This window comes from Schistocerca americana, chromosome 7 (assembly GCF_021461395.2).
Source record: "Schistocerca americana isolate TAMUIC-IGC-003095 chromosome 7, iqSchAmer2.1, whole genome shotgun sequence".
NCBI classification, from domain to species: Eukaryota; Metazoa; Arthropoda; class Insecta; order Orthoptera; family Acrididae; genus Schistocerca; species Schistocerca americana.
Genome location: NC_060125.1, coordinates 564,072,048 through 564,097,018, shown reverse-complemented (window position 1 = coordinate 564,097,018; position 24,971 = coordinate 564,072,048).

Genomic DNA, 24,971 nt, shown 5'->3' with positions numbered 1-24,971 from the left:
CAAACGGTCGCCAAGCCACAATCACTATAACAATGGAAGGTGACATAACTAGTTTCGACGCACTGAGTCGTCAATTTCAAATATTTCAGTGTATTTAGTGTATTTAACGGATACTCAAAAACGGTTCAAATGGCTCTGAGCACTATGGGACTTAACGTCTATGGTCATCAGTCGCCTAGAACTTAGAACTACTTAAACCTAACTAACCTAAGCATAGTACACAACACCCAGCCATCACAAGGCAGAGAAAATCCCTGACGCCGCCGGGAATCGAACCCGGGAACCCGGGCGTGGGAAGCGAGAACGCTACCGCACGACCACGAGATGCGGGCAGCTCTGTCGGGTGTAGCTCTACTACCCAATAGAGTCTCATCCGGGTTCGAGTCCCATTCCGACACAAAATTTCATAATCGCTATAGAGGGATATTATAATTAAACTTAAACTTTCGCACCGTACTAGAAATAACAGCACTGCTCAGAATGACGTCAAAATGCAACGGAATGTTGTTGGAGAAGGGGGAAAAGTATGGCAGAAGAAAAATAAATAGTTACAAAATGTAGCAATAGATGGCGCTGTAAGCATCGTAACACTGGTCGACTACAAATGACAAATGAATCATACAATAATGCCTAAGATGTACGTTTGATGTTAAACAATCTGTACTACTCAGTGTGTGGGTGTACAGGTGTGATACTGTTAGTTACGTAAGCCCTTCTACCACGGCAGGGTCATATTACATAAGATGGGGAAGATCGGTTTTTAACTGTCCTGAGGCCAAAAACCACACAAAACGCATCAATCAAAATCAAATCGAATTATTAGTTTCCGCGTGACTGGCGCAAAACATGTTCGATATAGTGTCCACCGTTTTCTGCAACAAGTTGAAATCGGGAAACAGCGCGTTCAACAACTGATCCAAATGTTTCAGGGTCACGTACAGAATGTGTTAGCAATGCGTACCTCCAATGCAGCTAAGTTTGCAGTCGGAACACTGAATACAACATCTTTCAGACAGCCCCACAGCCAGAAGTCAGACGGATTAAGGTCAGGTGATCGGGACGGTCAGGCTACATGGAAATGGTGGCTGATAATTCTAGCATTTCCGGTATGGCAATCCAGCAGCTGCTTAACTGGATTTGCAATGTGCGGAGGTGCACCATCTTGCATAAAAATGATCCCATCCACACATACACGCTGTTGGAAAGCTGGAATGACGTGGTTGCGCAAAAGACACTCATTGCGCTTACCAGTGACGGTACAGGTAACAGGATCAGAAGCACCTGTCTCCACGAAAAAAATATGGCCCCTTGATAAACGATGCCGTAAACCCGGACCACACAGTTACCTTTTCAGGATGAAGTGGTACTGATTGATTTGCATGTGGATTTCCCGTTGCCCTAATTCGACAATTCTACGTATTGACATGTCCTGTCAGATGGAAGTGGGCTTCGTCTGTCCACAAAATCTTCCACGGCCAGTCATTGTCCACTTCCATGAGAGCAAGAAATTCTAAAGCAAAGGCAGCTCTTAATGGCAGTTCAACAGGAAGGAACTGGTGGACATGGGAAATTTTGAATGGATAGTAAAGAAGGATGTTTCTTAGGATTTTGCGCGCCGTGCTCACGGGTGTGTCCAATGTTCGGGCGATTCTCTGTGCACTACCACTCGTCTCCTCCTGCATAGCTGTGGCAACTGCTTCCACTGACATCGAATCAATTCGTTTACTCCCTCTACCAGGTTGCACACCAAAAGAACTCGTCTTTTCGAAGTTCCGAGTCATTTTCTCCAGACCCACTGCAGCCATCGGACCAACGCCCTTTTTTCAAATCCTTCACCCCGGAACTACTGCACAGCGGCGTGTGCACCGTCATCATTCTTGTGATACAGCTTTACAAACAGAGCGCGATCCTGCTTGAAGACAGTTGTAAGTAGGCTGTTTATGTATCTTATTGGCAACGTTACGTAGCGCTCTGTATGAAAATCACTGGCTGTGATGTGTGCAGTCTGTGGCTAGTTTGCATTGTTGTCTGCCATTGTAGTGTTGCATTGTAGTGTTGGGCAGCTGGATGTGAACAGCGCATAGCGTTGCGCAGTTGGAGGTGAGCCGCCAACAGTGGTGGATGTGGGGAGAGAGATGGCGGAGTTTTAAAATTCGTAAGACTGGATGTCAATTATGACTATTAAGGTGAATACATTGTTTGTTCTCTATTAAAATCTTTCATTTGCTAACTATGCCTATCAGTAGTTAGTGCCTTCAGTAGTTTGAATCTTTCATTTAGCTGGCAGTAGTGGCGCTCGCTGTATTGCAGTAGTTCGAGTAACGAAGATTTTTGTGAGGTAAGTAATTTGTGAAAGGTATAGGTTAATGTTAGTCAGGGCCATTCGTTTTTAGGGATTTTTGAAAGTCAGATTGCGTTGCGCTAAAAATTTTGTGTGTCAGTTTAAACACAGTCATGTATAATTGTTCAAAAAGGGGACGTTTCACAGTCATGGCGAACGTCGCAGATGCGGAAGGATGAAAAACTGTGTACCCGGCGTGTTTATACCAACTTCAATGGGTCGTGAGCATGACAGGTGTTTTATTTACGTATTCTGACACATAGAGCGCCAACTACTGATCAATTTCGACACTATTTTTTTTCTTTGCCGTACGTTTTTCCCCTTTTCCGATAACATTCCGTTGCAATTTGCGTCATTCTGACTAGTGTTGTTATTTCTCAGCGTTTTTAAAGTTTAACTTTAATTATAATCACCGTGTATACCTAATGCAGCTGATGCAAAGGAATTAGCTATCAGATAATTAATTTCGAAACAGTCCTTCTGAAATGTTCATACGCCCCGTCGCATCTCCTGTGGCGCCCTGCCAGTTCTCATTCGCGGCCACGGTCAACATCCGAGCTCTTAGCAACGGGAGGTGCGCGATCCGAACTACGCAATGTACACAGTCCCCGTGTAACGCAGAGTTGACCACTAGATGACACGAGGGGCAGACTTGGCTGTCTAAAAAGAGACCGGGAATTTTGTGTTGTCAGGAGAGAAGCAGCCAGAGCGGAATGAGGCTGCGAGGAGAATTCAGCGACTTTGAACGCAGACTACTCATTCAATGTCACACGAGTAAAAGATGTCAGGAAAATTTCACCCCTTCTAAAGTTGTCCAGACTGAGTATTGATGATTGGAATGTGAAGCGGAATCACCAAGGAATAACCACAGTTAAAGCAGGACCAGACAGACCTAATGTACTGACGGATAGGACCCGTTGTTCATGGTGGCGCGTACCAGAAAAAAACCGCACGAAACCACTTCTGAGTTCTAAAGCGCTACCATCAGATCATCTAGCCCAGTGATTGTTATTAGGGAGTTATAAATCACGGGGTAAAATAGTCGAGCAGCTCTTCATAAGCCAACCGTGAGGAGGCGGTGATATGGTATGAAGGTGTTCTTCATGGTTAGGACGTGGCCCTCTTTTTTGTGCCTAATAAAACACTAAATAAGGAAGGAGACGAACACGTTTAACAGCACTGTGTAGTGTATAAAGTAGAGGAATACTTCAGAGACGGTTACTGTCGGCATGACAGTGGACGTTGTTATAAATCAGAATTTGTGAAGCAATGATTTGTGGACAATGACATTCCTTAAGCGGTATGGCCTGCGCAGAGTACCGACCTGAACCCAACTCGGATGATTTACTAGAAAAAAGCTTTTGATGGTTCTGTATTAATTCTCTATATCGCTCCACCTTTAAAAGCAGTGGAAATCAGAATCGCTACCCTCGGTTTGATTCCAGAGACAACGCTAAACTTATTACTGCTCCAAAATTAATGATTAATGACCTTAAATGCGAGACGGGACCACTGGACTGGGACTAAAAACAGTCCATACAGAAGCCTCCACTTGTTCCTGATAGATGACACCAAAAATTCTCACAAACATAATAGTCAAAAGCGAAGGAGCCACACGAAGCCACACGCGTAAAAGTTCCATAGAAACAAACTTACTGTTTTGGCTTCAATTAGACCTCAGAAGGTCCGTTACCTTTGTTGAATGCCGTCTCCTGCTGTATTATGGCTCGGTGCATTAAATTGGAAAACTTGCCCAGAAAACCAGAAAGTGACTGTGTTGATTTCTATACCCAATCAGAGTAATGCACTGTAGACTCCTGTATCTTTTTTTTATCTTTTTTTTCCTTTTTTTTTTAACCCGAAGAGTAATTTCGTTGATCACAATGGAACAACAGCACCTGAATTCAGTAATATCTAACACATCAAAATACCACTTTTGTGTCCTGCACTCATGATGGCTACCAGCTGGCTCTTCGATTTCGTGAGTTCCAAGCAGCCCACAAATACACAGATGGGAGAAAACCGCAACACCAAGAAGTTGTTCGATAAAAAAGGTTTCTAGGTGTGTTTCTACATCTGAAAGATAATTCCTGTTCATATTACGCGCATCTCGCATAAGAATGGCCGTAGTAGTGCCACAGTGAGGATGCTAATCAAGTTTGCTTTACGTACACGCCATAAAGGTTGTGAGCATTAGTTACTCTTAAGACTGGACGTGGTGAGTTGATGTTAGTCAAGACTACCTTTAAGGTGACAATGGCACCAATATCAACAGCAGAAGCTGGATGTTCCTGTTGCGATATCGCAGAATGACTCGGCAGGACTGTAATCACTATACATGACTGATGGCAGCGGTGCTCACGGGAATGTAAGGTTGCAAGAAAATTGGACTCCAGTTGGCCACGTGGAACTACCGAGGGAGAATACCATCGTGTTCGGCGATGGCTCTGGCGCATAGTACTGCATCTGCAGCAGCAATTTGAGCATCAGTTGGCACCACAGACACACATCAAATTCTTACAAATCTGTTACATCAAGGACAACACCGAGACAGACGTCTTATAGCGTTCATACCGCTGACCTCAAACCACCGTCTTTTGCGAATTTACTGGCGTCAAATGAGAGCTCACTGGATTGCAGGGTGGGGGTCTGTTGTGTTTTCAAATGAAAGTTGGTTCTGCCTCGATGCACGTAATGGCCGTGTTAGAAGTACGCCAGTTGAGTCCCTGCAACCAGATTGTCTGTTTGCTACCTGGTGCCATGGTCTTGGATGCGATTTCGTACGACAGCAGGATCACTTCCTTGGTTATCCCACCCAACCTTAATGCAAATTTGTTCGTCATTGATGAACAGGATTCCACATGGTGTCTTCCAACAGTATAACGCTCGCCCACGTACCACTGTTGTAGCCTGTAAAGCCTGTAACCTCCCCCTCACTTATCGACCTTAATGACAGTGAAAAATTAAACCACGTGTACTTAATGGAAATTTGGGAAAAGCAATGGTCACCGAAGTTAATCTGTCGGTAAAGAGGCAGGAAAGAGTTACATCCAAATGAAAGGAAAAATGCAAATGAAACTGGTGGAAATTAATTTTGAAAAGGGGTAAAGTTCATAAAGAAAGTAAATATGCGGTCGTTACATTAACAATTAACTAGCGGTAATTAGATATTTGAGATTTGGGGAAAATTACGGTCGCCAGTCCTATGGACAATTACTATAGTAACTGAAAAAGAAAGGTTATTGCACATATAATTGGCACTAAAAGCATGGCAACTGAAGGTTGACACGTGTAGTGTGAAAACTGAATGTTTGTCAGAAGTAATAAATTTCGCTACACTCTGACTTAATTTAGCAAAATAATTAATAAAACCGCAAAATTGAAAGTTAATTTAGTGACTGAAATTAATAGTGAGCTTTGTTTCTGAAGCACATCGAAATTCAGTAAAATACGGTTAGTCTTGGGCTACCTCAACAGTCATTTCAAAAGTTACTTGTTTCTACGCTATTTAGAAATAAGAAATTTAACTTTGAACTTGAACTAAATGATTCTGAACAATTAACAATAGTAAAATTTAGTACGTACCAAGCCGAGCTGCCGTCACAGGTAAGCTAAAATATGGAAACAAAACTCGCACTCTTAATTTGTGCTTGCGTAATCTAAATACTGAAGCCAGCTATGAATACATTAACTGAACTTTGAAATTAAAGCAGTGAAATGGAATGATATTACTTCAACGCTGGCGTCTGAATTTCAACGACACTCGGGTTCATTGCGGAAAAGGAAGGGACCCTGCTTGGTAATGCAATTGGGACAATGAGCAACAAAGGTTCATGCTAAGTTGCTGTAATTTTGTGATGCAACAATTTGAAAAGCTGAGGTCTGCCATACAGTTCTAAAATTTTACGTGCTTCCAGTCTTCCTTGTTGGTTGATTGGTGGTTTGAAGCTGTCGATCGAGGAGGTGGCGACAGTCAGTCATTGTCTGCCGCCGCTGTTGCAGAAGCTGGATGTTAGCGCGCCTCCTTCTCGACACGGTCACCAGGCGAAACGGGCTCTTGATGTGTGCCAGCTAACGCTTCCCGTCCGCGACACCGGGTCAGAAACTATCATAGCAAGTCGAGCGCAATTACATGCTGCCAAACCCTGAAAGCACGGCAACTGGCGGGAGCGTCACACAACACACCTGCTCCACCGCACTACTCCCGCCAGACTCCCCCTCTGCCCGCGCTCCACGCGACAGAGTTAACCCTACCAAAGATCCTAAACACTTTGGTTCTCCACACGACCTATCATGTATTCGTTCGATAGCATAGTTTTCCCTAGGCCAGACCCAGCGTATAAATACAAATAATATTCACAAAACAAACCAATTATACATCGACATAAATGCATGTATATACAAATAGTAAAACAATTACAATATATAAAGACACAGAAAAGTCGTATCTTCATGTAACAAATTAAAGGAAAAGAAATTATAGTGCAATAGATGGAAATAGGAGGATATGCATTTCCGGCGTTACAAGCCCAAAGTGCCCTGCGCAGTGCCGAAATGTTGTCTTGTCCCGTTCGGTCATAAGATCTGTCTCCAGTCGAGCACGTATGGGACGACAACTTCAGCGTTATCTACAACCGGGTGGAACTCTACATCACAAATTGACATAGGGCACCTGTACAACACAGTGCCTCACATTTGTATACTTGCAGTTAGCATTCTGGTGGTTGAAGTGTGGTGGCTCTAATCTTGCGGTATGGCATTCCACTGGCGCCACTAACTACTTATGTTGCCGATATCGACTTGATCGTCTGTCGCAGGCTCAGATCTTCGTCCGAGGTGTGAGTTTGTATAGCTAGTTTGGCGTGGCATGCAGAGTGATTTGGCTGAGGGGCACGTGGCATGCAAGTTATGGCTTTTGGGGGACTCCGGCTGTCCAGTGCAGGCCTCGAGAAGCGGGGTAAGGCTAAATCGGTCGGGGCAAGCTTGGCCGGTTCGCTTAAGGATTGGTAGCGGCGGGCGGCGCGAACAAGGATCGACGTCGGGTGGAACGTGGTCGGCATCTTCTCGGTTTACTCTGCGAACTGAAGGTTTGCGGCAAATCGACGATGGCCTGTATGGGCTGGAGGCAATAACGCCCTCGCTCGAATGTTGCAAGTCACGGCTCCTTCACACCTGAGTGGAGTTAAGTGTTGTTTTCATATTTTGAGTACTTGATACTGTAAGACAATGTCTGTGTTATATGGAGTGAGACCTGTTATATTAACGCTCCTAGAAGTGATTGAGCGCATGTGACAGTTCCGTGAAGGGAATAAATTGTGACACGATCTGTGTGGGAGCCAATGTGGCACATTTGTACACGCTACTGGCCATTAAAATTGCTACACCACGCGGATGACGTGCTACAGACGCGAAATTTAACCGGCAGGAAGAAGATGCTGTGTTGCAAATGATTAGCTTTTCAGAGCATTCACACAAGGTTGGCGCCGGTGGCGACACGTACAATGTGCTGACATGAGGAAAGTTTCCAACCGATTTCTCACACACAAACAGCAGTTGACCGGCGTTGCCTGGTGAAACGTTGTTGTGATGCCTCCTATAAGGAGGATAAATGCGTACCATCACGTTTCCGACTTTGATAATGGTCGGATTGTAGTCTATCGCGATTGCGGTTTATCGTATCGCGACATTGCTGCTCTCGTTGGTCGAGATCCAATGACTGTTAGCAGAACATGGAATCGGTGGGTTCAGAAGGGTAATACGGAACGCCGTGCTGGATCCCAACGGCCTCGTATCACTAGCAGTCGGGATGGCAGGCATTTTATCCGCATGGCTGTAAAGGATCGTGCAGCCACGTCTCGATCCCTGAGTCAACAGATGGGGACGTTTGCAAGACAACAACCATCTGCACGAACAGTTCGACGACGTTTGCAGCAGCATGGACTATCAGCTCGGAGTCCATGTCTGCGGCTACCCTTGACGCTGCATCATAGACAGGAGTGCCTGCGATGGTGTACTCAACGACGAACGTGGGTGCACGAATGGCAAAACGTCATTTTTTCGGATGAATCCAGGTTCTGTTTACAGCATCATGAAGCTCGGATCCGTTTTCGGCGACGTCGCGGTGAACGCACATTGGAAGCGTGTATTCGTCATCGCCATACTGGCGTATCACCCGGCGTGATGGTATGGGGTGCCATTGGTTACACGTCTCGGTCACCTCTTGTTCTCATTGACGTCACTTTGAGCAGTGGACGTTACATTTCAGATGTGTTACGACCGGTGGCTCTACCCTTCATTCGATCACTGCGAAACCCTACATTTCAGCAGGATAATGCACGACCGCATGTTGCAGGTCCTGTACCGGCCTATCTGGGTACATAAAATGTTCGACTTTTGCCCTGGTCAGCACATTCTCCAGATCTCTCACCAATTGAAAACGTCTGGTCAACGGTGGCCGAGCAACTGGCTCATCACATTACGCCAGTTACTACTCTTAGTGAATTGTGTGGTATCGTATTGAAGTTGCATGGGCAACTGTACCTGTACACACCATGCAAGCTGTGTTTCACTCAATGCCCAAGCGTATGAAGGCCGTTATTACGGCCAGAGGTGGTTGTTCTCGGTTCTGAGTTCTCAGGATCTATGCACCCAAATTGCGTGAAAATGTAATCGCATGTCACTTCTAGTATAATGTATTTGTCCAACGAATACCCGTTTATTATATGCATTTCTTCTTGGTGTAGCAATTTTAATGGCCAGTGGTGTAGGTTTGTGTTATTACATAAGGAGGCACTCATGTGATCACTTGTGAATACTAGTAATTATGAGGAGTGTTTCATTTAACCTGCATTGGTATCTGCTGTATTCTTGTATGAAGCTTTATTTGCACAGATTGCTGTTCACTCTTCATGTGTTTTGGCAAGGTTCTTTTGGCGGCTAGCGACGCTTTCCTGTTACCTGGGCCCGGAGCTGAGGCGTGTTCGTCTGTTGGCGCGACGGCAGTCCTATCGTCGCGCGGCGTCTGGGTTGACCGGCAGTCTGCCGCTCCTACCGGTCGTCTCGTGGTGGCTCACGTTAAGATCAGTTAATAGTTTCATGCCTGCCACGACGGAGTGTCGCCGTTTAAGCGGGAACTAGTAGCTGGATCTGTTCGACAAATTTAAAGAACTCAGGAGGTGCTCCCTCACTATACCTCTGTAATTATCCGTCTAAAGCCGGCACTCTTATTACTACTTCTCGGCACGTTGTTTTAAGACCTTTACTCATCAGTATAAACTGCCGAACCCTGACTACATTCACGGTCATTACCTACTACATTTTCTTTGAAATTTGGCTGCTCGTACCTTGTTGGCTGTGACAGCCATCTGCTGCAGCTCTCAGCTTACTTTGGATTTTCGGCAATTGTGTAGTTATTAAAGGTAGTATCAACGTTTCTGCTGGTGTGTCCAGCTGGAAATACATTTCAATTGCATTTACTTCCAACTTATCGTGAATTTTGGGCAATTTTAAATTCATTAAATGTTGTTGTTAAAGTTTGGTTGGAATATTACGAGTGGGTATTTCTTTTTAAATTTTATCCCTTCTCAGTTTGTCCGTTTGATGGTTGTGTGTTTTGTTGCTTAAGGGATTTTCTCTTTATCACTTGCGTTGCTAAGCGCCTTTCCAACACTTACTATCAGTGGCGTGTCTTGTGATCATTCACGTATTTGGATGAATGTTGGGCCGCGGTGGTCTAGCGGTTCTAGGCGCGCAGTCTGGAACCGCGCGACTGCTACGGTCGCAGGTTCGAATTCTGCCTCGGGCATGGATGTGTGTGATGTCCTTAGGTTAGTTAGGTTTAAGAAGTTCTAAGTTCTAGCGGACTGATGACCACAGTAGTTAAGTCCCATAGTGCTCAGAGCCATTTGAACCATTTTTTTTATGAATGTTGTCTATTTGTGTCTTGGTTACCTAAGCTTGCAATTTGTTTGTATATTTAACAGCTGTTATGGCAATTCATTTGGCTGATAAAATTATTTGTTGAATCTGCTTGCGGACCGGCCAGATGATGCGACTTTTCTTCTTTTTGGGAACTGTATACTTCCGATTTTCATGTTGTGCCCTTAATGCTACAATCATCAAAGTTATTTTTTAATGATTTAAAGCTGTTCGAGTTTTGGTGAGATTTTTGATTCTCTTAATATATTTTTTTTAATTGGAATGTTAATATTGTTGCTAAATAATAAAATGTATTACATAAAACAACAGATGAGAAAATATGCGGACCCACCTTCGATGTTTTTCTCTTAAAGCTGTCCCAAACCTAGTTGTGAGGTATCAGTTATTTCACATTTTCAATGGATTATCTGGCGCTTACATTAACCCATGATCTTGCGGTGTTAATCACTTCAGACACAATATATTCCAGAAAATTCTTTACCCTACATTAATTATTATCTGGTGTTGTATTTTTTCCATAAATGTATGTTTTAACAATTACACTTCAAGCAACCTGTCTCCGCTGGAGAATGCTGACGGTTTCATGAATCGTTTCCTGCTCCCACTGATAGGACTAATCCGCTAAGTGCTGCCTCGTGCCGGGACGTTCGTTGTAAAGTCGTAAGTCCGTAAGCCAACCTAAAAAAGTTCCTATTATAAATCTTTTCAGACAGACTATGAAAATCGAGCCCATTATCTCCAATCTGGACGTAAGCCTCCTCCCTCCCTCCAGATGCCGGAAATAGGTTCTGGCATCCTGAACTACCAAAGCACGACTCCATGGTGACGCCGCCAGAGATGTACAACACTATGACAACGAGATGTTGAATCGAACTGCGTGCTAATTTATGAAGGAGGCAGTTACTGAAGGCAGACTGCGAAGACTGAACGTGATCCTCACAGTTGATAAATGCTCACCAAGTGAGTCATTTTTGCCTCCTTTAATCACCTCTCACGAATTTTACTTTGCTATCTCGTCTTCCGTTTCTCTATGATTATATGGAAAACTAGCATACAAAGAGGCCTCCTGCGGCAGAATAGTCTTTGGGCTGTTCTTTTCTGCTTGTTATCATTTCCTTCTCTCACAGGTCACGGGCCAGGTAGAGATGACAGCCGTACTGTTTGTGCAATCTCTCTTATTATACTGAAAGACTGAGTTAGATTACAAGTACTTCAACCTTCAGATTCCGAGCGAACCGTACAAATTAAAAGTTTATCGCGGCTAAAGCAGCACTGTTAGGGGCATAATGTAACATTTCCGTGAAAGTAGTAACGTTGCAACACACAAAACATGATGGGGCCCTTGACGTTTGCCTGCGACAGCGTAGTGAAATGTTCGACTCCCAGTGACAATCAGGTTTCACCGCTTCGGATGTGACGCATAAAGGCAAATTATTTTCAGCCATGAAGCTCTTAATAGTAATAATAATGATAATAATTCCGCACAGCAGTTACTAAAAAAATACACTGTTATGACAAGAGTCATGGGATCCCTCCTAATACTGTACGAGACCTCGAGTTCCCTGGCGTAGCGCAGCAACTCGGCATGGCATGGACTCTACAAGTGGTTGGAAGTCCCCCGCAGTAATATTGAGCCATGCTGCTTGCATAGCCGTCCATAATTGGGAAAGCGTTCCACGTGCTGGATTTTGTGTAGAAACTGACCTCTCTGTTATGTCCCATAAAACGTCGATGGCGCGGAGTGGCCGTGCGGTTTGAGGCGCCATGTCACGGACTGCGCGGCTCCTCCCGCCGGAGGTTCGATGCCTCGCCTAGGGCATGGGTGTGTGTGGTGTTCATAGCATAAGTTAGTTTAAGTAGTGTGTAAGTCTAGGGACCGAGGATCTCAGCAGTTTGGTCCCTTCGAAATTCACACACATTTGAACATTTTTGAAATGGTCGATGGGATTCATTTCTGGCGATCTGGGTAGCCAGTTCATTCGCTCGAATTGTCCAGAATGTTCTTCAAAGCAATCATGAACAACTGTGGGGCGGTGACATGGCGCAGTGTCAAACAGAAAAATCCCATCGTTGTTTGGGAATATGATGTCCTCGGATGGCTGAAAGTGGTGCCTCCATAGCCATTTAAAGTCAATGATCGGTTCAGTTGGACCGGAGGATCCAGTCCATTCCATGTAAACACCTTTGTGGAGCCACCACCAGTTTACACAGTGCTTTGTTGACAACTTAGTTCTATGGCTTCGCAGGGTCTGCACCACACTCGAACCCTACTATCATCTCTTACCAACTGAAATCGGGACTCGTCTGACCAGGTCACGGTTTTCCAGTCTTCTAGGGTCCAACCGACATCATGACGAGCCCAGGAGACGCGTTGCAGGCGATGTCGTGCCGTTAGCAAAGGCACTCGCATCGGTCGTCTGCTGCCATAGCCCGTTAACGCCACATTCCACCACACTGTCCTAAAGGATGCGCTCGTCATACGTCCCACATTGATTTCTGTGGTTATTTTACGCACTGTTGCTCGTCTGCTAGCACTAACAACTCTACGCAAACACCTTTTCTCACGGTCTTCCGGTGAAGGCCGTCTACCACTGTTTGTTGGTGCTGAGAGTTAATGCCTGAAATTTGGGATTCTAGGAACACTCTTGACACTGTGACTCTCGGAAAATTGAATTCACTGACGATTTCTGAAATGGAGTGTCGTATGCATCTAGCTCCAACTACCTTCCCGCGTTGAGAGTCTGTTAATTCCAGCAGTGCGGCTGTAATCAGGCCGGCCGAAGTGGCCGTGCGGTTCTAGGCGCTGCAGTCTGGAACCGCGAGACCGCTACGGTCGCAGGTTCGAATCCTGCCTCGGGCATGGATGTTTGTGATGTCCTTAGGTTAGTTAGGTTTAAGTAGTTCTAAGTTCTAGGGAACTAATGACCTCAGCAGTTGAGTCCCATAGTGCTCAGAGCCATTTGAACCATTTGCGCTGTAATCAGGTCGACATGTTTTCACGCGAACCACCTGAGTACAAATGACTGCTTCGCCCGTGCACTGTCCTATACTTTGTGTACGCGTTACTACTGCCGTCCGGATACGTGCAAATCGCTACCCCATCACTTTCGCCACCTTTGTGGAAGTGGGCTGCACTCTACTGAAAATAAATATTACACGTCCTCCCTGCATGTAAAGGAAAATGACGATCTACCGAAAACCAATAAATTCATACATATATTTTGAAGAAACATACCGTCACTGAGCCACGTTGGAAACGCGTGGTAATTGTTTTGTAAGACAGATTAATATTAACTGCAACGAACCTGGCTTGGCGTGAAAATATAAAGACGTCAGTCAAGGAAGAGTACAGAGCACGAACTGACCATATACAATCAATCACAAGTCTTCATTCTTCAGGAAACAGCTTTTGGTTGCAGTGGCCGCTCCATGGTTAATGTTCGACTCCTCTGCTGCATCTACTCTGGTCTGCCGAGTACTCCATCCTCCGGCTCGAGATGTTACGTGGCGGCTTTACGTCCTTCGCTTGCAACAGATTTTCACAAATTGATTATTAAGAAGATTTTGTCCTCATTTGCTGCCCTCCACATATCATTCAGCAAACGTTTGTAAGAGATTATCCTATTTACATTTGAAAGTACGCGGTTAAGTACTTAGTTTTTAATCTCTTCGGATTATATTTACGTATAAATAGACTGTTTGACAATTGACAAGGAACAGGTGACATTTGCTAAGGAAGAGCTGCCAGTTGTCGCGGAACAACCGGTAATTGCTGTGGGGCGTCCGATCAGTGATAGTAGAAGGAAATGTAGAAAGGGGGATGTGTTAAGTGCAGCGAAGTCTGTGCACGAACGCTCTGTATACATTCGACAGCTCATTCATTACGGTGTGAATCTTCAGGTTTTGGCGGCGCAAAGACTGTTCCATTAAGTTTCGGGTGTGCAGCCGCAAGAAATCTCCTTCTTCTTCTAATATTTCGGCTGTAAAACGTTCAGCCATCTTCTGAGTGAGCCGCAAGACTGCCGCTCCAGTGCTTGCTGCGTCCCTTTATACTGTTGTACCGCGCGACTGAACATGCGGCCACATATGCAAATGCGCCAGAGACGTTGGTCTGCGGCAGAGACTTGCATAATGCGCGAGTGGTATCTATGACTCCGCAGTTGATCTTTGTTGGCATATAGATATATCACTGTGAGCTGCACTGTGACGACGTCTTTGCGAGTTTATTAGAGCAAGTGCCGGATTCCAGGATTTATCAAGATTGAAACCACTGTCTCTATTAATTAAGTTCGTCGTCAAGCGAATTTCAATTGCCTCCTTTACTATCGAGTCCCAAAATGACGATGTAGTTGCCAAAATTTCGACGTTGTCATACAACATGCTGTGACCATTATCAATACAGTGCTCTGCCACGGCGGACTTGTTAGGTTGTAAAAGTAGTGTGTACCTCTGGTGTTCTGTACATCTTTCTTGGACAGTACGAGTTGTTTGTCCGATGTGAGAGAGGCCACATTCACATGGAATTTTGTAAACTCCAGATTTTCGGAGCAGCAAATCATCTTTGACGGAGCCCGCGAGTGCAGCTGTCTTAGGTGGAGGACGAAAAATCACTTTTATTTTGTGTCTGCCGAGAATGCGTCCTATTTTTGATGAGAGGCTACCCACATTCATTACGGTGTATGACGAAGGTTGTTGAACCTATTAGTGCTACATTTCGTGTGGTACGGCAATATGTTTGCAAGACGTCATCTGAGCTCTTACGAACGTGGACGAGAAATGAAAGGCTCGAAGCAGGTCAAGGTGTGTCTACTGTGGCCATGGTAACGCGACCTGTCCAATCTTCCACGCTCGGCCGCACACAGCTGTGATTGTTGCAATGTTGAAACGTGCGGACACTCGCATTCGAGGTGATCGACAAAAATGCAAACTTCTCCACGGTAACGCAAGGTCTCACACAAATCTGCGCACACGAGAGGACATCACAGAACGTCATTGGACTGTTCTTCGTGATTCACCCTACAGCACCGAGCGAGGTGGCGCAGTGGTTAGACACTGGACTCGCATTCGGGAGGACGACGGTTCAATTCCGTGTCCGGCCATCCTTATTTAGGTTTTCCGTGATTTCCCTAAATCACTCCAGGCAAATGCCAGGATGGTTCCTCTGAAAGGGCACGGCCGACTTCCTTCCCCATCCTTCCCTAATCCGATGAGACCGATGACCTCGCTGTCTGGTCTCCTTCCCCAAAACAACCCAACAACCAACCCATCACCCTACAGCACGGATCTGACGCTTTCAGAATTCCGTCTGCGAGGAGCAATGATGAATGCACTCTGCGAAGATAAGTACGTGGGTGACGGGGAGGTTATTGATGTACCAAGATGTTCACTCCGAGGGTGACGAGTAGAGTGATACCAGACGGGCTTACAGACCCTCCCAGTAATGAGGCGTAAAGCCGTCGCACTGAATGGAGATTGTAACGAGTGGAGAAAGTTTCACCGATATGATACACGAGATTGGTTGGAAGTGACTTTTTTTTAAAAAAAAAAAAAAAAAGAATTGTCATTGTAGAGAGAAATTTCCAAGAAATTCAGGTCACCAAGTGTGAAAATATTTTTTTGACTCCCAGCTGCGTTCGGACAAATGAGCATCTTAATAACGATGAGAAATCAGAAAACGGAAAGACTTAGGTCTTCACTTCTCCTCCTTGTTATCCGAAAGTGGAAAGGTCGAGAAAGAACGTGAAATTATTTCTACGAACCCTCTGTCAAACAGTTTAGTATGAATTTCAGAGTAGTCATGTAGATGCAGAAATGTTAATTTCTTAGATTGTTGATGCAACGTGCATCAGGGTAGCATAGTCCTTATATCGTATGGGGCAACTTCTTGCGGTCTTAAAGCCGTGGCGTTTCACAGATTCCCTATGGAGGATATGTCCATTTGATCTTACTTTCTTCATTCCTTCGTTATGGTCACAGCCATCTCCATCGCCTCAGTGGAACTGAAACGGCAGTGCTGTCCCGACGGTAAAAACTGAGTGTAATCTTATGGTCACAAGTCGTACTTGCTGACGCCTAGTAACAGTTGAGCGGGCGGATGCGTGCCTCCCGCATCGCCACGTTGCACCCCGTTCAGCAGGTAGCGTCCGGTCCGTTGTGGTCCCTAGCAGAGACCGGCCGAGGCGGGCCGGTACCTATCAGGGCCAGACAATGGGAGAACGAGATTAATAAAGCGGCCGAGGAAGGACCAAACAAGTGGCGCGCCAACAAAGGACCGCGGGTTACAAAGGGCCGCTTCTGGGAGCGGCGCCAGCCCTACACGGAATCAGTCAGGCTTTTCTGGGGACCGCGCAACAGCCATGACGAAGCGGAGCGACTGGTCGCTACCCCTGATGGGATTTCCCGCGCGTGCGGCGGCAGCGGCTGCCACTGCTGACTTGCTAACCTTTTTGTGACACCCAAATACACAATACTAGTTCCTACAGAAGATTAAATGGGCAGATGCGAGAACTAAGGAAGAGGTATTCATCCTGTGGTTGAATTCAATTTTGTAGGTGTTTGCATTCACGTCTACACCACAAGATAAAAAAAAGAAGAAAGACGCAGCACGAAGAAATTATCCAAATGTGAAGGAAGTCTGTAGACGCCATGCACACGTGTAGAAAAAATAACTGATCTAATTTATTCAAGAGAAGAGCTTCACGAATTGAGCGTCAATAACGCTTTTGCCCACCACTCGCCCTTAAGCAAGCACTTATTCGGCTGGGCTCTGACTGATAGAACTTTTGGGTGTCGTATTGATGGTTATCATATAGAAGTCTGCCAACTGGCACATTAGATCATCATAGTTCCGAAATGGTTGGAATTCCTTGTCCATAATGCTCCAAACATGCTCAGTCGGGGATCGGGGCATTGTCTTGCTGAAAGGTTGGCCCAGGGTGGCTTCTGCATCTACATCTGCATTTATACTCCGCAAGCCACCCAACGGTGTGTGGTGGAGGTCACTTTACGTGCCACTGTCATTACCTCCCCTTCCTGTTCCAGTCGCGTATGGTTCGCGGGAAGAACGACTGCCGGAAAGACTCCGTGCGCGCTCGAATCTCTAATTTTACATTCGTGATCTCCTCGGGAAGTATAAGTAGGGGGAAGCAATATATTCGATACCTCATCCAGAAACGCACCCTCTCGAAACCTGGACAGCAAGCTATACAGCGATGCAGAGTGGCTCTCTTGCAGAGTCTGCCACTTGAGTTTGCTAAACATCTCCGTAACGCTATCACGCTTACCAAATAACCCTGTGACGAAACGCGCCGCTCTTCTTTGCATCTTCTCTATCTGCTCTGTCAAACCGACCTGGTACGGATCCCATACTGATGAGCAATACTGAAGTATAGGTCGAACGAGTGTTTTGTAAGCCACCTCCTTTGTTGATGGACTACACTTTCTAAAGACTCTCCCAATGAAGCTCAACCTGGCACCCGCCTTCCCAACAACTTATATGATCATTCCACTTCAAATTGTTCCGCACGCATACTCTCAGATATCTTACAGAAGTAACTGCTCGCAGTGTTTGTTACGCTATCATATAATCATACAATAAAGGATCCTTCTTTCTATGTATTCGCAATACGTTACATTTGTCTATGTTAAGGGTCAGTTGCTACTCCCTGCACCAAGTGCCAATCCGCTGCAGATCTTCCTGCATTTCGCTGCAATTTTCTAATGCTGCAACTTCTCTGTATATTACAGCATCATCCGCGAAAAGCCGCATGGAACTTGCGACACTATCTACTAGGCTATTTATACAGGGTTATTACAAATGATTGAAGCGATTTCACAGCTCGACAATAACTTTATTATTTGAGATATTTTCACAAAGCTTTGCACACACATACAAAAACTCAAAAAGTTTTTTTAGGCATTCACAAATGTTCGATATGTGCCCCTTTAGTGATTCAGCAGACATCAAGCCGATAATCAAGTTCCTCCCACACTCGCCGCAGCATGTCCCCATCAATGAGTTCGAAAGCATCGTTGATGCGAGCTCGCAGTTCTGGCACGTTTCTTGGTAGAGGAGGTTTAAACTCTGAATCTTTCACATAACCCCACAGAAAGAAATCACATGGGGTTAAGTCGGGAGATCGTGGAGGCCATAACATGAATTGCTGATCATGATCTCCACCACGACCGATTCATCGGTTTTCCAATCTCCTGTTTAAGAAATGCCGAACATCACGATGGAAGTGCCAGGTTGAGCTTCATTGGGGAGTCCTTAGAAAATGTAGTCCATCAACAAAGGAGGTGGCTTACAAAACACTCGTTCGACCTATACTTCAGTATTGCTCATCAGTATGGGATCCGTACCAGGTCGGTTTGAAAGAGCAGGTAGAGAAGATCCAAAGATGAAGTCGGCGCTGTCGGTCTCCAGTTTTCCAGCATGTCCAGATATGTGTGTCCTGTAACGTTTTTTTCGCAGAAGAAAAGGGGCCGTAAATTTTAAACCGTGAGATTGCACAAAACACATTAACTTTTGGTGAATTGCGAGTTTGCTGCACGAATGCGTGAGGATTCTCTACCGCCCAGATTCGCACATTGTGTCTGTTCACTTCACCATTAAGAAAAAATGTTGCTTCATCACTGAAAACAAGTTCGCACTGAACGCATCCTCTTCCATGAGCTGTTGCAACCGCGCCGAAAATTCAAAGCGTTTGACTTTGTCATCGGGTGTCAGGGCTTGTAGCAATTGTAAACGGTAAGGCTTCTGCTTTAGCCTTTTCCGTAAGATTTTCCAAACCGTCGGCTGTGGTACGTTTAGCTCCCTGCTTGCTTTATTCGTCGACTTCCGCGGGCTACGCGTGAAACTTTCCCGCACGCGTTCAACCGTTACTTCGCTCACTGCAGGCCGACCCGTTGATTTCCCCTTACAGAGGCATCCAGAAGCTTTAAACTGCGCATACCATCGCCGAATGGAGTTAGCAGTTGGTGGATCTTTGTTGAACTTCGTCCTGAAGTGTCGTTGCACTGTTACGACTGACTGATGTGAGTGCGTTTCAAGCACGACGTACGCTTTCTCGGCTCATGTCGCCATTTTGTCTCACTGCGCTGGCGGCAGAAACCTGAAGTGCGGCTTCAGCCGAACAAAACTTTATGATTTTTTTCTACGTATCTGTAGTGTGTCGTGACCATATGTCAATGAATGGAGCTACAGTGAATTTATGAAATCGCTTCAATCATTTCTAATAGCCCTGTATATATTGTGAAAAGCAATGGTCCCATAACACTCCCCTGTGGCACCCCAGAGGTTAACGTCTGTAGACGTCTCTCCATTGGGAATAACATGCTGTGTTCTGTTTGCTAAAAACTCTTCAATGCAGCCACACAGTTGGTCTGATATTCCGTAGGCTCTTACTTTGTTTATCAGGCGACAGTGCGGAACTGTATCGAACGCTTTCCAAAAGTCAAGGAAAATGGCATCTACCTGGGAGCCTGTATCTAATATTTTCTGGGTCTCATGAACAAACATAGCGAGTTGGGTCTCACACGATCGCTGTGTCCGGAATCCATGTTGATTCCCACAGAGTAGATTCATGGTTTCCAGAAACGACATGATACGCGAGTAAAAAACATGTTCTAAAATTCTACAACAGATCGATGTCAGAGATATAGGTCTATAGTTTTGCGCATCTGCTCGACGACCCTTCTTGAAGACTGGGGCTACCTGTGCTCTTTTTCAATCATTTGGAACCTTCCGTTCCTCGGGAGACTTGCGGTACACGGCTGTTAGATAGGGGGGGGGGCAAGTTCTTTCGCGTACTCTGTGTAGAAACGAATTGGTATCCCGTCAGGTCCAGTGGACGCTCCTCTGTTGAGTGATTTCAGTTGCTTTTCTGTTCCTTGGACACTTATTTCTGTTGCGGACTGGCAAGACAGCCAACCCACTACAAGGAAGCCGAAAGGCACGCGTTTAAGCTCACGCAGGCTGGCGTGAGGTCTGGAACAGGACAAGGAATTGAGACTAGCAAAATGTACGTAGCTTCTGGAATACTTAACTTTAATCCATAATTGGTGAACATCGCTCTTGACGGTACATGTTTTACAGCATCAATAGTAACTGGTAATGGTGCCTTGCTAGGTCGTAGCAAATGACGTAGCTGAAGGCTATGCTAACTATCGTCTCGGCAAATGAGAGCGTAATTTGTCAGTGAACCATCGCTAGCAAAGTCGGCTGTACAACTGGGGCGAGTGCTAGGACGTCTCTCTAGACCTGCCGTGTGGCGCCGCTCGGTCTGCAATCACTGATAGTGGCGACACGCGGGTCCGACGTATACTAGCGGACCGCGGCCGATTTAAAGGCTACCACCTAGCAAGTGTGGTGTCTGGCGGTGACACCACAATTTCGATGTCAGCCATTTTTTTCGTTTGTGCGAGGATTTAGAGAAGGAACTGCAGTGCGATCTTCCTCTGTGAAACAGCTTTGGAAAAAGGTGTTTAGTATTTCAGCTTTACGCGTGTCATCCTCTGTTTCAATGCCATCATCATCTCAGAGTGTCTGGATATGCTGTTTCGAGCCACTTACTGATTTAACGTAAGACGAGAACTTCCCAGGACTTTCTGTCAAGTTGGTACATAGAATTTTACTTTCGAATTCACTAAATGCTTCACGCATAGCCCTGCTCACGCTAACTTTGACATCGTTCAGCTTCTGTTTGTCTGAGAGGTTTTGGCTGCGTTTAAACTTGCAGTGAACCTTGCCATGAAGGGCGGCAAATCGGGACGTAGAATATCGTCGACGTGCCTCTGTGCAGTAAGGGCACCGCGGAGCGCGGATTACAACCGGAGGGGTCGTGCTGTGAAAAGAAATGACATCTTTGACGGTCAATCCTGGCTGTCGGACCGCGTGGCAGGTGATATTCCACCGCTGTCCGAGGCTTCGGCAGACACGTCTTCCGCATGGAATCTCACTGAATGGAATTTAATAATGTGGATCTCAAAACTTCGCAATTTATAATAGCTTTTTAAGTTTCTATGTTGCAACTTCCTTTTCCTAGGGCCAAGTACTTTGGCCACAACCTGCATGTTTCTGTATGAGAAACATCTTTACACCTCCTACATCTAACTTCTTTGACCACATCCTACATGTTTATGTGTAAACACAGTGTATATCACGAGTGCCAGTCGCAATAGTGAAATATGCAGCTGAATTCTATAAAACTGAAACATAGAGGTGAAAATGATAACAAATATGCAGCTAAATGGAAAAACTGTCACCACAACGTAATTATAATAATGATGCCTCGCCTTTATGTAAGTACAGATATATTTTCGACACATGTAACTGTACATGAATGTATAAACAACTGAAGATGAGCACAAGCCCGAAACCGGTCGTGTGACGAATAAATAACCTTTTATTGTGACTGGTAGCCGAAATTTTTCTACGCCCTATAAAGGATCAGTCACGGAGTTCACCAGCTTCCACTATTGATAAAATTCACTCAATGCCTGGCTTATTCCGTGGACTACGAAATAACGGAGAAGCTTTCTAAGTGGCACTGCCGTTGGTAAGCATGATTCATACAACACTTTACTTCAAACTTGCAAGTGGATGCAGTGGATAATCTTGTATCGATAGGTACCCTAAGTGGTCTGCGTAATTACACACTCATAAGATACCTCTATTGGTGGTAACACCGGTTCCCGTCAGATCACCGAAGTTAAGCGCTGTTGGGTTAGCTAGAACTTGGATGGGTGATAATCCGCTCTGGCGAGCGCTATTGGGTGCACTCAGCCCTTGTGAGGCAAACTGAGGATCCACTTGATTGAAAAGTAGCGACTCCGGTCTCTTAAACTGACATACGGCAGGGAGAGCGGTGTGCTGACCACATGCCCCTCTATATCCGCATCCAGTGACGCCTCTGGCTGAGGATAACATGGCGGCCGGTCGGTACCGTTTGGCCTTCATGGCTTGCTCGGCGAAGATTAGTTTCAAGTATCAGTATTTGGCAGATAGTGGATTGCGTATCAAGTACAAACTGGGTCAATGGTCTTAGTGTGGTCGTTGTATGCTGTCAATTATATTTTACTGCTAAATGAACGATTTGATTTTGAACGTGTTTGCATGAACAGTGCAGCTACAGCACGCTACGAGAGACCGCTCAAGGATTGGGCTTGGTCTTCAAGTACCTGTCTTACTAAAGTTCCGTCCTGGAGTGTAATATGAGACTACCTAGACACACGGCATGACGATCATGATGATAATGTGTTGGGTTAGGCGCATGACAGAAACGCCTTTAGCACCCGATCTAAGAGACGAATATGTAAGAAAGAGGCAGAATAAAAAAGACTAGAACGACAATTAAAATATAAAACTGCGGTAAAACATGCTCTCGTCTCGCCCTGTCATCATAGTATAAAATGCCATCTGTACGTCACAGGTATCCAGACTGGGAGGATGGACGGAGTGCTCTCGCCGGAGATTGACACGGATACACGGAGCTGTCTAGTTAGAGAAGACACTTCTTCCAATCAGATAACTGATAACATACAAATGAGGCAACCAAAAGCGCTAAATATTATTGTTTTAAATTTGGTACCAATACGATATTTTATTCATTAATTTCAGACATTCCGTCTGTCGCTAACGGCATTACTTGTCACCTCGTTGCACTGCTGTTTATAAAACAGTGTTCATTAACCACTGAAGTTATACAGACAAGGGAAATGTCATTCATACATTGATTTCCACATGTCACTTTTATAATTTCATTATTTTAATGGAAATGTGGCAACAGTTTTAATTTAAATGTCATTCCTGAAAAATTACCTCAACCTGTAATCAAAAACAAAACACCTGCCAATATTCCTTATATATATATATATATATATATATATATATATATATATATATATATGTTGTTGTTGTGGTCTTCAGTCCTGAGACTGGTTTGATGCAGCTCTCCATGCTACTCTATCCTGCGCGAGCTTTTTCATCTCCCAGTACCTACTGCAATCTACATCCTTCTGAATCTGCTTAGTGTATTCATCTCTTGGTCTCCCCCTACGATTTTTACCCTCCACGCTGCCCTCCAATACTAAATTGGTGATCCCTTGATGCCTCAGAACATGTCCTACCAACCGATCCCTTCTTCTGGTCAAGATGTGCCACAAACGTCTCTTCTCCCCAATCCTATTCAATACTTCCTCATTAGTTATGTGATCTACCCATCTAATCTTCAGCATTCTTCTGTAGCACCACATTTCGAAAGCTTCTATTCTCTTCTTGTCCAAACTATTTATCGACCATGTTTCACTTCCATACATGGCTACACTCCATACGAATACTTTCAGAAATGACTTCCTGACACTTAAATCAATACTGGATGTTAACAAATTTCTCTTCTTCAGAAACGCTTTCCTTGCCATTGCCAGCCTACATTTTATATCCTCTCTACTTCGACCATCATCAGTTATTTTGCTCCCCAAATAGCAAAACTCCTTTACTACTTTACGTGCCTCATTTCCTAAACCAATTCCCTCAGCATCACCCGACTTAATTAGACTACATTCCATTATCCTTGTTTTGCTTTTGTTGATGCTCATCTTATATCCTCCTTTCAAGACACTGTCCATTCCATTCAACTGCTCTTCCAAGTCCTTTGCTGTCTCTGACAGAATTACAATGTCATCGGCGAACCTCAAAGTTTTTATTTCTTCTCCATGAATTTTAATACCTACTCCGAATTTTTCTTTTGTTTCCTTTACTGCATGCTCAATATACAGATTGAACAACATCGGGGAGAGGCTACAACCCTGTCTTACTCCCTTCCAAACCACTGCTTCCCTTTCATGTCCCTCGACTCTTATAACTGCCATCTGGTTTCTGTACAAATTGTAAATAGCCTTTCGCTCCCTGTATTTTACCCCTGCCACCTTTAGAATTTGAAAGAGAGTATTCCAGTCAACATTGTCAAAATCTTTCTCTAAGTCTACAAATGCTAGAAACGTAGGTTTGCCTTTCCTTAATCTTTCTTCTAAGATAAGTCGTAAGGTCAGTATTGCCTCACGTGTTCCAGTGTTTCTACGGAATCCAAACTGATCTTCCCCGAGGTTGGCTTCTACTAGTTTTTCCATTCGTCTGTAAAGAATTCGTGTTAGTATTTTGCAGCTGTGACTTATTAAGCTGATAGTTCGGTAATTTTCACATCTGTCAACACCTGCTTTCTTTGGGATTGGAATTATTATATTCTTCTTGAAGTCTGAGGGTATTTCGCCTGTTTCATACATCTTGCTCACCAGATGGTAGAGTTTTGTCAGGACTGGCTCTCCCACGGCCGTCAGTAGTTCCAATAGAATACTGTCTACTCCGGGGGCCTTGTTTCGACTCAGGTCTTTCAGTGCTCTGTCAAACTCTTCACGCAGTATCGTATCTCCCATTTCATCTTCATCTACATCCTCTTCCATTTCCATAATATTGTCCTCAAGTACATCGCCCTTGTATAGACCCTCTATATACTCCTTCCACCTTTCTGCTTTCCCTTCTTTGCTTAGAACTGGGTTTCCATCTGAGCTCTTGATATTCATACAAGTGGTTCTCTTTTCTCCAAAGGTCTCTTTAATTTTCCTGTAGGCGGTATCTATCTTACCCCTAGTGAGATAGGCCTCTACATCCTTACATTTGTCGTCTAGCCATCCCTGC